Source organism: Rhinolophus hipposideros (assembly GCF_964194185.1).
Source record: "Rhinolophus hipposideros genome assembly, chromosome: 5".
NCBI lineage: Eukaryota > Metazoa > Chordata > Mammalia > Chiroptera > Rhinolophidae > Rhinolophus > Rhinolophus hipposideros.
Genome location: NC_138051.1, coordinates 99,094,354 through 99,107,588, shown reverse-complemented (window position 1 = coordinate 99,107,588; position 13,235 = coordinate 99,094,354). Strand labels below are relative to the sequence as shown.

At 31.7% G+C, this 13,235-nt stretch overlaps 1 long non-coding RNA gene across 12 annotated transcripts in view; it reads right to left on the bottom strand.

The window, feature by feature from the left end:
* The window catches only part of LOC308497783, a 92,703-nt gene that overhangs the window by 9,974 nt on the left and 69,494 nt on the right, over nucleotides 1–13,235 (bottom strand). For 11 of the 12 annotated variants that reach the window (XR_013993373.1, XR_013993374.1, XR_013993375.1 and 8 more), the window contains 10 exons: nucleotides 12,547–12,650; nucleotides 11,591–11,675; nucleotides 10,435–10,510; nucleotides 7,480–7,565; nucleotides 6,591–6,679; nucleotides 5,556–5,639; nucleotides 4,572–4,662; nucleotides 3,613–3,669; nucleotides 2,672–2,753; nucleotides 1,721–1,806 (listed from right to left, as the gene is read on the bottom strand). This is a non-coding gene — a long non-coding RNA (uncharacterized lncRNA). The remainder of the gene's footprint in view (nucleotides 1–1,720; nucleotides 1,807–2,671; nucleotides 2,754–3,612; nucleotides 3,670–4,571; nucleotides 4,663–5,555; nucleotides 5,640–6,590; nucleotides 6,680–7,479; nucleotides 7,566–10,434; nucleotides 10,511–11,590; nucleotides 11,676–12,546; nucleotides 12,651–13,235) is intronic. The other variant, XR_013993376.1, reaches the window with a different exon arrangement.

The following is a 13,235-nucleotide window of genomic DNA, read 5'->3' as shown; positions in this document are numbered from 1 at the left end:
GCCTAATATAATGCTTTATATTAACCCCAAATTTACTATTTGGCCATGGTTATGATCTTTGATTCTATGTAACATTTTTAATAATGCAGTGAAAAGCTGTTTAAAAAAAACACAAAACCAAGAAAAGAACTTTGACTATTATTCACACTGGTCTCCATACTTTTAACACATAGAGGCAACCAGAGAACTTCTGTCCATGGAAGATACTTAAGCCACACAAGTGTGACCGTTCTGAGGAGCACAAGACAGAACAGGTGATTTTAAAAAAGGTTGAGATATTACCGTGTTTCCCTGAAAATAAGACCTAGCTGGACAATCTGCTCTAATGCGTCTTTTGGAGCAAAAATTAATATAAGACCCGGCATTATATTATATTATTATTATATTATTATATAATATGTGTTGTGTTGTGTTATATTACGTTATATACCGGGTCTTATAGTAAAATAAGACCGGGTCTTATATTAATTTTTGCTCCAAAAGACACATTAGAGCTGATTGTCCGGCTACGTCTTATTTTCAGGGAAACACAGATGTCATTGGCCATCGCATTCTATCTTTCATTTAGTTAGTCATTTACATAATCAATGTATTAGGACAATGTCTATTTTAATTTCTCATAAGTAAACAGTGTTTTTTTTTATTAGCTTCAGGTGTACAAGACAAGGTAACACTTAGACGTTCATCATTTATATCCCTCACACTGTGAACCCCCCTCCTCCCATCCACTATCCCTCTGACCTCACACCGAGCCATCACATTATATATATAAAATTATAGTTGGCATTCATTAATGTTTAGCTTCTGGTGTACAGTTCTATGATCAGGCATCCACATTATCTCTGAGGTGGTCTCCCAAATAGGACGCATGTCCATTGGATACCCAACAAAATCTTTACAACACTATTGAATACGTTCCCCAAATTAATTTTCAAAAAACCCTGAGGCCATCTTGTGGTTACCAGCTGCTTCCTAATCCCTTCACCTTTCCCCTTATCCCCAACCCCCCCCCCCCGCCCATCTAACAACTCTCGTTTTTTTCTTTAAACAAACAATATTGATCTAACTACTGACATACATGAACATTCACTATCACTTATCAATATCTATAACATCCTTACTAAAAGAATAACACCCTTGGTACCACATGATCCTCTATAGAGGTCAGTCCTTTAAATAGACATTAATACTATTCCTTGCCTAACCACATATTTTTATAATTGGACAACATTCCACCATCTTTATCTTTATTTTATATTTGTTTATCGATTATTTCATTTATCCAATTATAAAAATAGAGTAGATTTATTTTGTGATGGACCTCAGAGTTCCAGATAATTTATTCATCCTATGACTCATACTCCACCAGTAGTCATCACCGGTCCAATATTGTCCCTCTTTTTTTTCATTCCTTTCTACATTGTTTATTAATTCATAAGTTCACTAATAATAATTTAAAGAACTATTATTCACAAAAATCCAACAAAAGTCAAGATACCCCTAATCTATTTATAGAATCATTCTTATACCACTGTCTCTCTCTTACTAATTATCTTAAATTTCATGTATGTAGCAATCAACATAAGGTCTCATTAATTCAATAGTTATTACTGAGCTATAGTTGGCAAACTTTGACTCTATATAGCACTTTTTAAAAATACTCTGAATATCCTAAAAAACTATTGTTGAAACCAAGACAAGATCTTTGACCATTACTCACATTGGTTTCCACGCTCCTAACACAAAGGTGTAATCATAGGGCACACCATCATAGGAAAATGCTTCATCAGTTCAAGTGTGTCCATTCTGAGAAGTACAAAGCACAGTTGATGATAAAAAAAAGTTAAGCTCTTATCTCCACTGATCCTTGCTTCCCACATTTTACTTATTTACTCATTTAGGTATTTATAATTTTTTCATGATGTAAATATATTGTCTCTGAATGAAAGTAAAAACTTCAAACTTGAGACTAACCCTGAGACTTACCCTTAGCCAACTAGGTAACACCCTTATTCCATTTATTTCTTAATGGGCATCAGTATTTTCAATTTTATTAATATTTCTTGCCTCACCATATATGTTCATAGTTGGATAACATTTTATCCTTTTTTCTTTACCTATTACTTATATGTCTTTATTGATCTTACCATTGATCCATTAATAATAACTAATCTAAATCCATAAACTCAAAATGAGGATATAATCTTTGTATATTGCTAACACGTCTATAGGATCAAATCAACACAAGGAATAGATTATTTATTCTGATGGACCTCAGATATCCAGACACATATTATTCATCGTCCATGACTTATCCGCCACCAGTTGTCATCATTGGTCCATTAGAGGCCCACATTCTCTTAATTTGTTTCTACATTTTTATCGATTACATCATTAATTCATTGAAAATAATAAAATAAATATATGATTCCAAAACACTGAAGAATAAGATGCTGAACATCTCTAACTTCTGTCGAATATTTGCCAGCTTATATTACATACACATCTTTCATTAATCGATCTCAATGCTAAATGATACAATACAATGTTTTATATCATTTATCACTGGGCCATAGTTAACTTTTAAACTATATTTGTTACTTTTTAATAATACCATGATGATGCTTAGACAAATGACCCAAAATAAAACAAAACTATGACCACTACTCACCTTGCTCTCTTTCCTAACAGAAAGGGTATATGACAATCTTGATCACAACAGAAGATGGTATTAGCTAGCTCGGGCATTTGTTCTGCAGAGTACCAAAGAGAGAAGGTGACACAGAGGTCGGGACTTTCTCTCCACTAATCCATATAGTCTACCATCATTTACATTGGCATTTAGGCATTTATTAACTTATGGAGATATTTATTTTTTTATCTTAAAAATTAACTTCAAACTTGCAACTGAGTCAGGCAAAACCATACTACTACATTCCACTGTCTACGTCAACCTTAGTCAAAGCTGTAATACACTTGGTCCTTTTATATTCATTCTAAAGTATGTTAAAATTCTTTTACCTTACTATTCATATTTACCAAAGAAGACACTTCAACCTCTTCAACTTAAATCATTTATACATTTCTTTACTAATTCTACCATGAATACTATTATAAATTATTAAACTTTATGAACACAAAGACCAAGAACAAAATCCTTATATAATACTATGATCTGTATGTTAGACCCTTATCCATGCAAGAAATGGACTAGATTACTTTTCTATCAGATCTCAGAGTTCCAGACACATAATATGCATTGTATATGACTCATACGCCACCATTTGTCATCATTGGTCCATGACTGTCCCTCTTTCTTTTCATTCTCACATTTACTCATAGATCAATTCATTAGTAAAGAAATACACATAAGAATATGATCCTTCAACATTCCTAACATCTATCTCTACAATATTACAGAGTTAAATCTCTTTTATTAGCTGACCTCAGTGTTACATTTATGGATTAGTCAACATAATGCTTCATATCAATCTGATATGAAACATTGCCATTTTTCACCTTCTTTGATTATATTTAATGCTTTTGAATAATACAGTGGACAGCCTTAAACAAGTCACTCAAACTAAGACAATAACTTTGATTGTTACTCACATTGGTCTCCATGCTCCTACAATATAGAAGCAACCAGAGAGCTTGAATTTGTCCATTCTGCGGAGTATAAAGCAGAGCAGATGATAAAAATAGTTAAGACATTTGCCCATTGATCCTTGCTTTTTATCTCTCATTTATTCAGTTGTTAGCAATCATTAGTTTGGTGTAAATATTTTTTCCCTTAAGAAAAAGAGCAACATTGGTCTTGTAAACTGACCCAGAATCGGAACATTGTCTAGGACTTACACTGTGTACGGCACCCTTAGCCATACACAGAGCAGTCACGTACCATTTATTTCTAACTGAACTTTAGGGTTTTCAGAATATGTTAATAGTATTTCTTGCCTAATAACATATTTTTATAATTGGACAATGCTTCACTCCATTATCTTAACTTATATATAGTTATTTATAGATTTTCACATTTATCCAATTATAATAATAGAATGAAAATGCATGAACACTGAGACCAAAAAGAGGATCCTTGTATATGCCTGACATGTGTCTGTAGGATCCCTTCAAATTGGAATGGCCTAGATTTCTTTTGTGTTGGACCTCAAGGTTCCAAACACGTATTCATCATATATGACTCATACGCCACCAGGAGTCATCATTGATCAATCACAATACTGTCCCTTGTTTTCTGCATTCATTTCTAATTGTTTATTGACTAATTCATTAACTCACTAATAATTTTAAATGCTTTAATTCACGAAACTCAAGAAGACCTTATATGTCTCTAGTATGTGCATAGATTGTTCTCACATCAATGTGTCTCTTTCATTACTCATCCTCAGGTTTCCCCACACATGGATAAGTCAGTATAATGGTTCATATATCCCATATTCATCACTGAAATATATAGCCTCCTTTAATTATAATTCGCACTTTTTAATAATGCAGTGGATGACATTAAAAAAAACACTTAAACCAAGAAAATAACTTCAACTGCTACTCACATTAATCTCTGTCCTCCTTTTATGTATAGAGGCTATCCTGGAGCTCATGAGCATGGTGGAATGTTTAAATCAGCTCGAATGCAACCACTCTCTGGAGGTCAGAACAAAGCAGTGGTAAGAAAAGATTGAGATTATGTTCATTGGTCTTTGCGTTCCACCTTTAATTCAGTCAATCATTATTAAGCAGCGAATTGCAATAACATATATTTTTTTTCTCTAAGTAGATAAATGAATAATACTGTTCTAGCCACTGATAGAGAAATGAACGTTTACTATTACTTATCAATAACTATATCATTCTTAGTCAAAGAAAACACCCTACTGCCGTATATTCCCCTACATATGTCAGTGTTTTAAATATACATTAATACTGTTCTTTGACTAACCACATATTTTTATAATTGGAGAACATTTTGCTGCCTTCATCTTTATTTCATTCTTTATTATTTCATTGATCCGATTATAAAAATACACAGAAAATGCATGAACAGAAAGACCAAAAACAAGATCTTAATATATTCCTGACATATATCTACAGAATCCTTTCAAACAATGGGAATGGACTAGATTTGATTTCTTTTGTGTTGGAACTCAGAGTTCCAGACACATATTCATTGTATATAACTCATATGCCACGAGTAGTCATCATCGATCCAATATTGTTAATTTTTTTCTTCATTCATTTCTACATTGTTTATTAACTAATTCATTAATTCACTAATAATAATTTTAAATTCCCATTAGTCACAAAAAAACAAGAAAAGTGATGATTTCCCTAATGTGTAAATATAATCTAATATCTTTTTTTAATTATGCTGTTTTTCATTTATGCATTAATCACTATAGTATTTCATAAAATTTAATATTTATCACTGAGCTATAGTTGGCCTTCTGTGATTCTATGTGAAACTTTTGAAAATACACTGAATGCTCTGAAAAGAAACAATCACTGAAACCAAGACAAGAACTCTAACCATTACTCACATTGGTTTGTGTGCTTCTCACAGAGATGCAATCACAGAGTTCACCACCATAGAGTAACACTTAACCAGCTCGCATGCATACATTCTGAGAAGTACAAAGAAGTCAATGATAAAAAGTTTTAATCCACGTTGATTCTTGCTTCCCATATTTCATTTACTCGGTCACTTGAGAATATATAAAATTTTCACAATGTAGACATCCTTTTCTGTTAATAAAACAAAACAAAAACAAGAGAATCCCTTTGAACTTGAGACTGACCTAGAACAACAAAATTAATTTTTAACTGATCATGTCTATGTGATCTTTGGCCCAGGAGGTGACACCGTTGATCCATTTATTTCTTAATGGACATCAGTGTTTGCAATTTTCATTAATATTTCTTGCCTTGCCACATGTGTTAATAATTGGGCGTTTCACATTTTTACATTTATATTCTGTTATTTATATATCTTCAATGGTTCTATACTGACCCATTTATAATAATAAATTTAAATCGAAACCTATGTAATTTTACTAACCCTGACAAATTTAATTTTAAAAAAAGAAAAACTATTTAAATCTATAAACTCTAGGTAAACACATCCTCTTCTTGCTTTCCTAACATCTGTCCATAGAATCAAATGTACAAAGAGAATAGACCACGTACTATATGTTCCTCAGAATTCCAGAAACGTCTTATTCATCATACATAACTCATCTATCACAGTCATTATCATTGGTCCCTGGACGCTTACTTTTTCTTCATGAATTTCTACATTTGTATTGACTTGATAATAAAATAAATACATAAACAAAAACTGAAGAACCAACAACTTTGAATATCCCTAATTCAATCTACAGAATAATTACCAACATAGATGGTATCTCTCATCAATCAATCTGAATGTCACATATCATCAATTAATCAACATAATGTTTCATATCGATGAGTCATAAATTACTTTATGATTATATTTGTTAATTTGTAATAATACCATGAATACTACGCTTAAACAAATGACCCCAACCAAGACAAAATCTCTGAGTACTACTTACCTTGGTCTTACCTTGGTCTCTCTTGTAACATGGAGGCAACATAAGAAACTTCACCCGGGTACAAGCTGAAATTAGCTAACGCACCTGTTCTGAAGAGTAGAGATAAAAAGGTTGAAACTTTCTTCCACTCATCTTTGCTTTACATCTTTCTTTTAATCAGTCATTTAGGCAATCATTGCTTGGAGTATATTTATGTCACAGTTTTTATGAAAATGAACTACTTTGAACTTCCAACTGACCCAGAACATAAAACCTATCTACAATTCACCCTGTCTATATCACCCTTAGCCAAAGAAGTTACAGTCACGTACCATTTATTTCTCTCTGGACTTGACTGTTTTCAAGTTACAGTAATAAAATTTATTGCCTCCCACATGTTCTAAATTGGACAATACAACTACCATTCAGCTTTATTTTTTATATATTTCTTCATTGATAAATCATTGATCCACTTAAAACAAAGAATAAAAAATGCATAAAGAGGAAGACCACATTTCTTCTGTGTTACACCTCAGAATTCCAATCACATATTATTCATCAACCATGACTGGCAGTCATCACTGATCCAGAAAAGACCACTTTCTCTTTATTCATTTCTATATAGTTTATTAATTCATTAATTCACTAAAACAATTTTTTTTAAACTCAGGATTCACAGAACACAAAAGGGCCTTGACAACCCTAATATGTATCTGAAACAATTCTCACATCATTATATCTGTTATATTTATTATTTTTTATATATGTATTAATCAATATAATGTTTCCTATTAATCCCATATTTATGGCTAGTACACAGCCATCTTTCAGCATATTTCATACTTCTTATTAATGCAGTGAATATCCTTAAACCACCCAAAACAAGACAAGAACTTTCATGATTACTCACATTGATCTCCAAGATCCTAAAGCAGAGATGAAATCCTATGGGTCGTGATCAAGAAAAATCCTTAAATAAGGTCCGTTGCGTTCATTCTGAGGAGCAAAGCAGAGCAGATAATAGAAAAAGGTTGAGACATTCTCTCCACTGATCCTTGGTTTTCACCACTCACATAGTCAGTCATTCAGGCAATCATTAATTTGGTGTATACATTTTATCCCCTTAAGAAAAAACACTTCAGTTTTACCACTGACCTAGGCTATGAACATTTTCTATAACTTATCCTGTCTACATCATCTTTAGCCAGACAGGTAACAGTAATGTGCCATTTGTTCTCATTGAACTTCATGGTTTTCATATAGCAATAGTATTTCTTGTATCATCATATATTCTTATAATTGGACAATGCTTTACTCCATTCATCTTTTTAAATTTATGTTTTTTTACAGATTCTATCACTTATCCAATTATATTAATAGATGAAAATGCATGAACATTAAGACCAAAAACAAGATCTTTATCTGTTCCTGATACCTGTCTATAGAATCCCTTCAAACATTGGGAATAGACGAGATTAATTTTATGTTGGCCCTTAGAGTTCCAGACACATATTCATCGTATATGACTCATACACCACCAGGAGTCATCATCGATTCAATAATAGCTCCCGTTTCCTCATTATATTCTATTTGTATGTTGATTAAATCATTAATTCACCAATAATAACTTTAAAACCCTATTATTCACAAAAACTGAGATGAGCCCTATGTTCTTAAAGTGAATATATTTATTCTCACATCAATATATCTTTCATTATAACCAGTTTTCCATGCATGCATTAAAATAAACATAGTTTTTCACATATCCCATATTTAACACAGATAGTTACCTTCTTTACTTTTTAATAATACAGTGAATAATCTTAAAACAATAACACTGAAACCAAGAAAAGAACTTCAGCTATTACTCACATTAATCTTCTAACTCCTACTACAAAGTATCAACCACAGTGTCTGTGACAATGAAAGATGCTTAAATCATCTCGAGTATTTACATTCTGAAGAGCATAGAGAAGAGCAGATGATAAAATAAAACTGAGGTCAAATCTCAGTTTCTGCATTTCACATTTCAGTATTTCTGAAATGCATTTCTGCATTTCTGCATTTCACATATTCAGTATTTAGATGTTTATAATTTGTTCTCAATATATAATTTTCACAAAGGAAAAAATTCAATCTTAAGACTGACCCTGAATAATCAACTTAACTCTAACTTATCCATCCATGTTTGTATGACCTTGGTCAAAGAGGTGATTTCTTCATCTATTTATTTATTAATAGGCATCAGTGTTTTAAATTTTTATTAATATTTTTTGCCTCATCACATATGTTTATAGATGGACAATGCTTCACCCTCGTCTTTTTTATAAGCTTGCATCTGTTTAAAGGTTCTATTATTACATAAATAATAACAAATCTACATCTATGAAATCAATATGAGAATACGATATTTTTATATTCTTAACATCTCTCTATAGAAAGAATTCCAACGGAGGGAATAGACTAGTTATGCATGTGACCTCAGCATTTCAGACACACATTTTCATTGACCATGACTCCTACGCCACCAGTCATCATCATTAGCACATATTTAACTCTCTTTTTCTTCATTCATTTCTATATTTGTATCAAATCATTAATTCATTCAAAGGAATAAAAATAATGCACGGTTCACAAAAACCCAAGAACAGAAGACATACAAATGGCCAACAGGTACACGTAAAGGCACTCAGCATCATTAATCATCAGGGAAACGCAAATCTAAACCACAATGACACATCACTTCACACCTGTTAGAACTGGCTATTATCAAAAAGACAAGAAATAACGCGTGTTGACAAGGATGTGGAGAAAAGGGAACCCTTGTGCACTGTTGGTGGGAATGTAAATTGGTACAGCCACTCTGGAAAACAGTACAGAGATTCCTCAGAAAATTAAGGATAGAACCAACTTATGACCCAGCAATTCCATTTCTGGGTATTTATCCGAAAAAAAATGAAAATGCTAACTTGAAAAGATCTATACACCCTTACATTTATTGCAGCATTATTTACAGTAGCCAAGATATGGAAACAATCTAAGTGTCCACTAATGGATGAATGGATAAAGAAAATGTGGTATCTTTATACAATGGAATATTATTCTGTAAAAAGGAATGAAATCTTACATTTGGAAGAACATGGATGGACCTAGAGGGAATTGTGCTAAGTGAAATAAGTCAGAAAGAGCAAGACAAATACCATATCATTCTGCTTATATTTAGAATCAAAAAGAAAAAGAAAAGAAACTTCTCATAGATACAGAGAAGAGATTGGTGGTTGCCAGAGGTGGGGGCTGAGGGGTTGGCAAATGGGTGAAGGACATCAAAAGGTACAAAGCTACAGTTACAAATAAATAAGTCACGGGAATGTAATGTACGGTATGGTGACTATAGTTAATAATACCGTATTATGTATTTGAAAGTGGCTAAGAAAATAAATCTTAAAAGTTCTCTCCACCAAAAATAATTTTTGTAACTCTGTATGGTGACAGATGTTAAATAGACTTATTGTGATAATTGTTAAGCAATATATACAAATACCGAATCCTGTACACCTGAACCTAATAAACTATTATATGTCAATTATATCTGAATAATACAAGTAAATGTAATTTTTTTAAAAAAAGGACAACATCCTTGAATATTCCTAACGTCAGTTTACAGAACCATTTCCCATATTGACTATATCTCTTCCATTAATAGTCTTCAATCTTATACATTATCAATTAATCAACAAAAGATTTCATACCACATTTATCATTGGGCCATGCTGAACTTTTTAATTATTTAACACTTTTTAATAATATAGTAAATATCCTTAAACAAATGACCCACTCTGAGACAACCACTTTGACCGTTACTCACCTGGTCTCTTTCTAGACACAGAAGAAACACGACAATCTTCACATGGCAGAAGTGGAAACGAACTTCAGCATACATTCTGAAGAGTATCAAGTAGAGAGATGATAAAAGTACTGAGATGGTCTCTCCATTGATACTAATTAAATATTAAACAATTCATTTGCATAATCATTCAGGCATTTGTTAATTTGTGGTAATATTTCTTTTTCTCTTAAAACATAGTACAAATTGGTAGCTACAAAATAGTCATGGGGATGAAGGGTATAGCATAAGGAATATAGTCAGTAATATTGTAATAACTATATATGGTATCAGATGGGTACTAGATTTATTGGGGTGATCACTTTGTAAGTTATACAAATGTCTCATCACTGTTATACACCTGAAACTAATATACTATTGTATATCAACTGTAATTGAAAAATAAAACAATTATTTTAAAAAAAGAACATCAAAGTTGTAACTAACTCACTAACTGATAATTATTGTCTATCATTCTTACTCAAAGACATATACACTTGAATCTTTTATTTTCCATTCCAATGATATTAATAGTTTTACTATGTATTTTAGAAATACAATGATTCACCCTGATCAGCTTTATCCAGTTATTTCTTTATTAATCTTGCCATTGATTCTTTATAATAATGTTTTGAAATGATCGGGTTCACAAAGACCAAGGACATCATCGTTGTATATGGATGACATCTTTTTATAGAATCATTTCAAATGGGGGGAAAAAATGGATTTCTTTTGTGTTGGACCTCAGAATTCCAGACCTGTAGTATTCATTATCAAGACTCATATACCACCAGTCATCATCATTTATCCAGGGATGACCCTCATTATTTTCAATCATATCTACAGGTTTTAATTGATTAATTCATCAATTCATTAATAATAATAACTAACTACAAATAACATTTGTAAAAGATCCTGAATATCTCTAACATTATTCTACAGAATTACTTCTCACTGACAGTATTAATTGACCTCAATACTTCCTATACAGATTAATTAGCATAATGCTTCATATGAACCCCATTTTTACTATTTTCAATGTTTGATGATCATTGATTGTATTTCACACTTTTTAATAATGTGGTGAAAACCTTTTAAAAACCACAACACCAAGGAAAGAACTGTGACTATTACTCACATTGGTCTCCATGTTTTTACCACATAGGTGCAACCATAGAGCTTATTAACATTGAAGAGCTTAAATCAGCTTGAGTGCGATCATTCTACAGAGTACGAGACAAAGCAGATGATAAAAAAGATTGAGATTATGTTCATTGGTCTTTACATTCCACCTTTCATTTAGTCAATTATTATCAAGCAGTGAATTGGAATAATGCATATTGTATTTTCTCTAAGTAAACAAATAATAGCAATCTAGCTAGTGATAGAGAATACTATTACTTTTTAATAACTATCACCCTTAGTGAAAGAATAACACCCTTGTACCATATATTCCCTTACAGATGTCAGTGTTTTAAATATACATTAATACTGTGTGCCTTGCCTAACCATGTATTTTTATAATTGGACAATATTTCACCAACTTCATTTACTTATATATTTGTTGATTTCATGGATCCAATTATATAAATAGAAAGAAAACACACAAACATAAAAAAGAAAAACAAGATCCTCATATATTCCTGACATCTGTCTATAGAATTACTTCGAACAGGACAATGGACCAAGTTCCATTTTGTTGGACCTCAGAGTTCGACACGTATTCATCGTATATGACTCATACGCCACCAGGAGTCATCATCGATCCAATATGTTTCTCTTTTCTTTCATTCATTTCTACATTGTTTATCGACTAATTTATTAACTCGCTAATAATAATTTGAAAACCCTATTATTCACAAAAACCCAGGAAGTATCACGATAGCCCTAATTTGTAGAATCATTCCCACATCGATGTCTTTTTGTAATTATGCTGTTATTCGTTATGCATTAATCATTATGTTTCATAAAATGTAATATTTATCACTGAGCTACAGTTAGGCTTCTGTAATTCTATATGGGACTTTTGAATAATATCCTAAATACTCTGAAAGAACAATCACTGAAAGCAAGGCCAGAACTCTTATTACTCACATTGGTTTGTGTGCCTCATACAGAGATGCAATCACAGAGTTCGCCACCATGGAATAACACTTAACCAGCTCACATGTGTACATTCTGAGAAGTACAAAGCGTAGCTGATGATAAAAAATAAATAAATGAAAATTTTATGACTATGGAGCCTTACTTTCCACATTTCATTTACTCAGTCATTTAGGAATTTAAAATTTTTTCATAACGTTAAATTTTTTTCCTCTTAACAAAAATAACCTCAAACTTGAGACTAACTCAGAACAATAAAATTAATTCTTAATTATTCACATTTATACGACCCTTGGCCAAAGCGGTGATACCCTTGATCCATTTATTATTTCTTAATGGGTATAGTGTTTACAATTTTTATTAATATTTCTTGCCTTACTACATGTGTTCATTGCTAGATAATAAATAATTCATCTTTTCTTCTTAAAATATAATTTATATTTCTTTAATGGTTCTATCATTGATTCATTAATAATAATAAATCTAAATCTATTAACCCAAAATGAGAATATGATCTTTATGCATTCTTAATATCTATCCATTGGATCAAATAAACAGAGAAAATAGAGTATGTATTGTAATGGAGCTTAAGGTTTCAGGCACATTATTTATTGCCCATGACTCATCCACCACCAGTTGTCATCACTGATTTGTCAGAAACCCACTTTTAGTTCATTCGT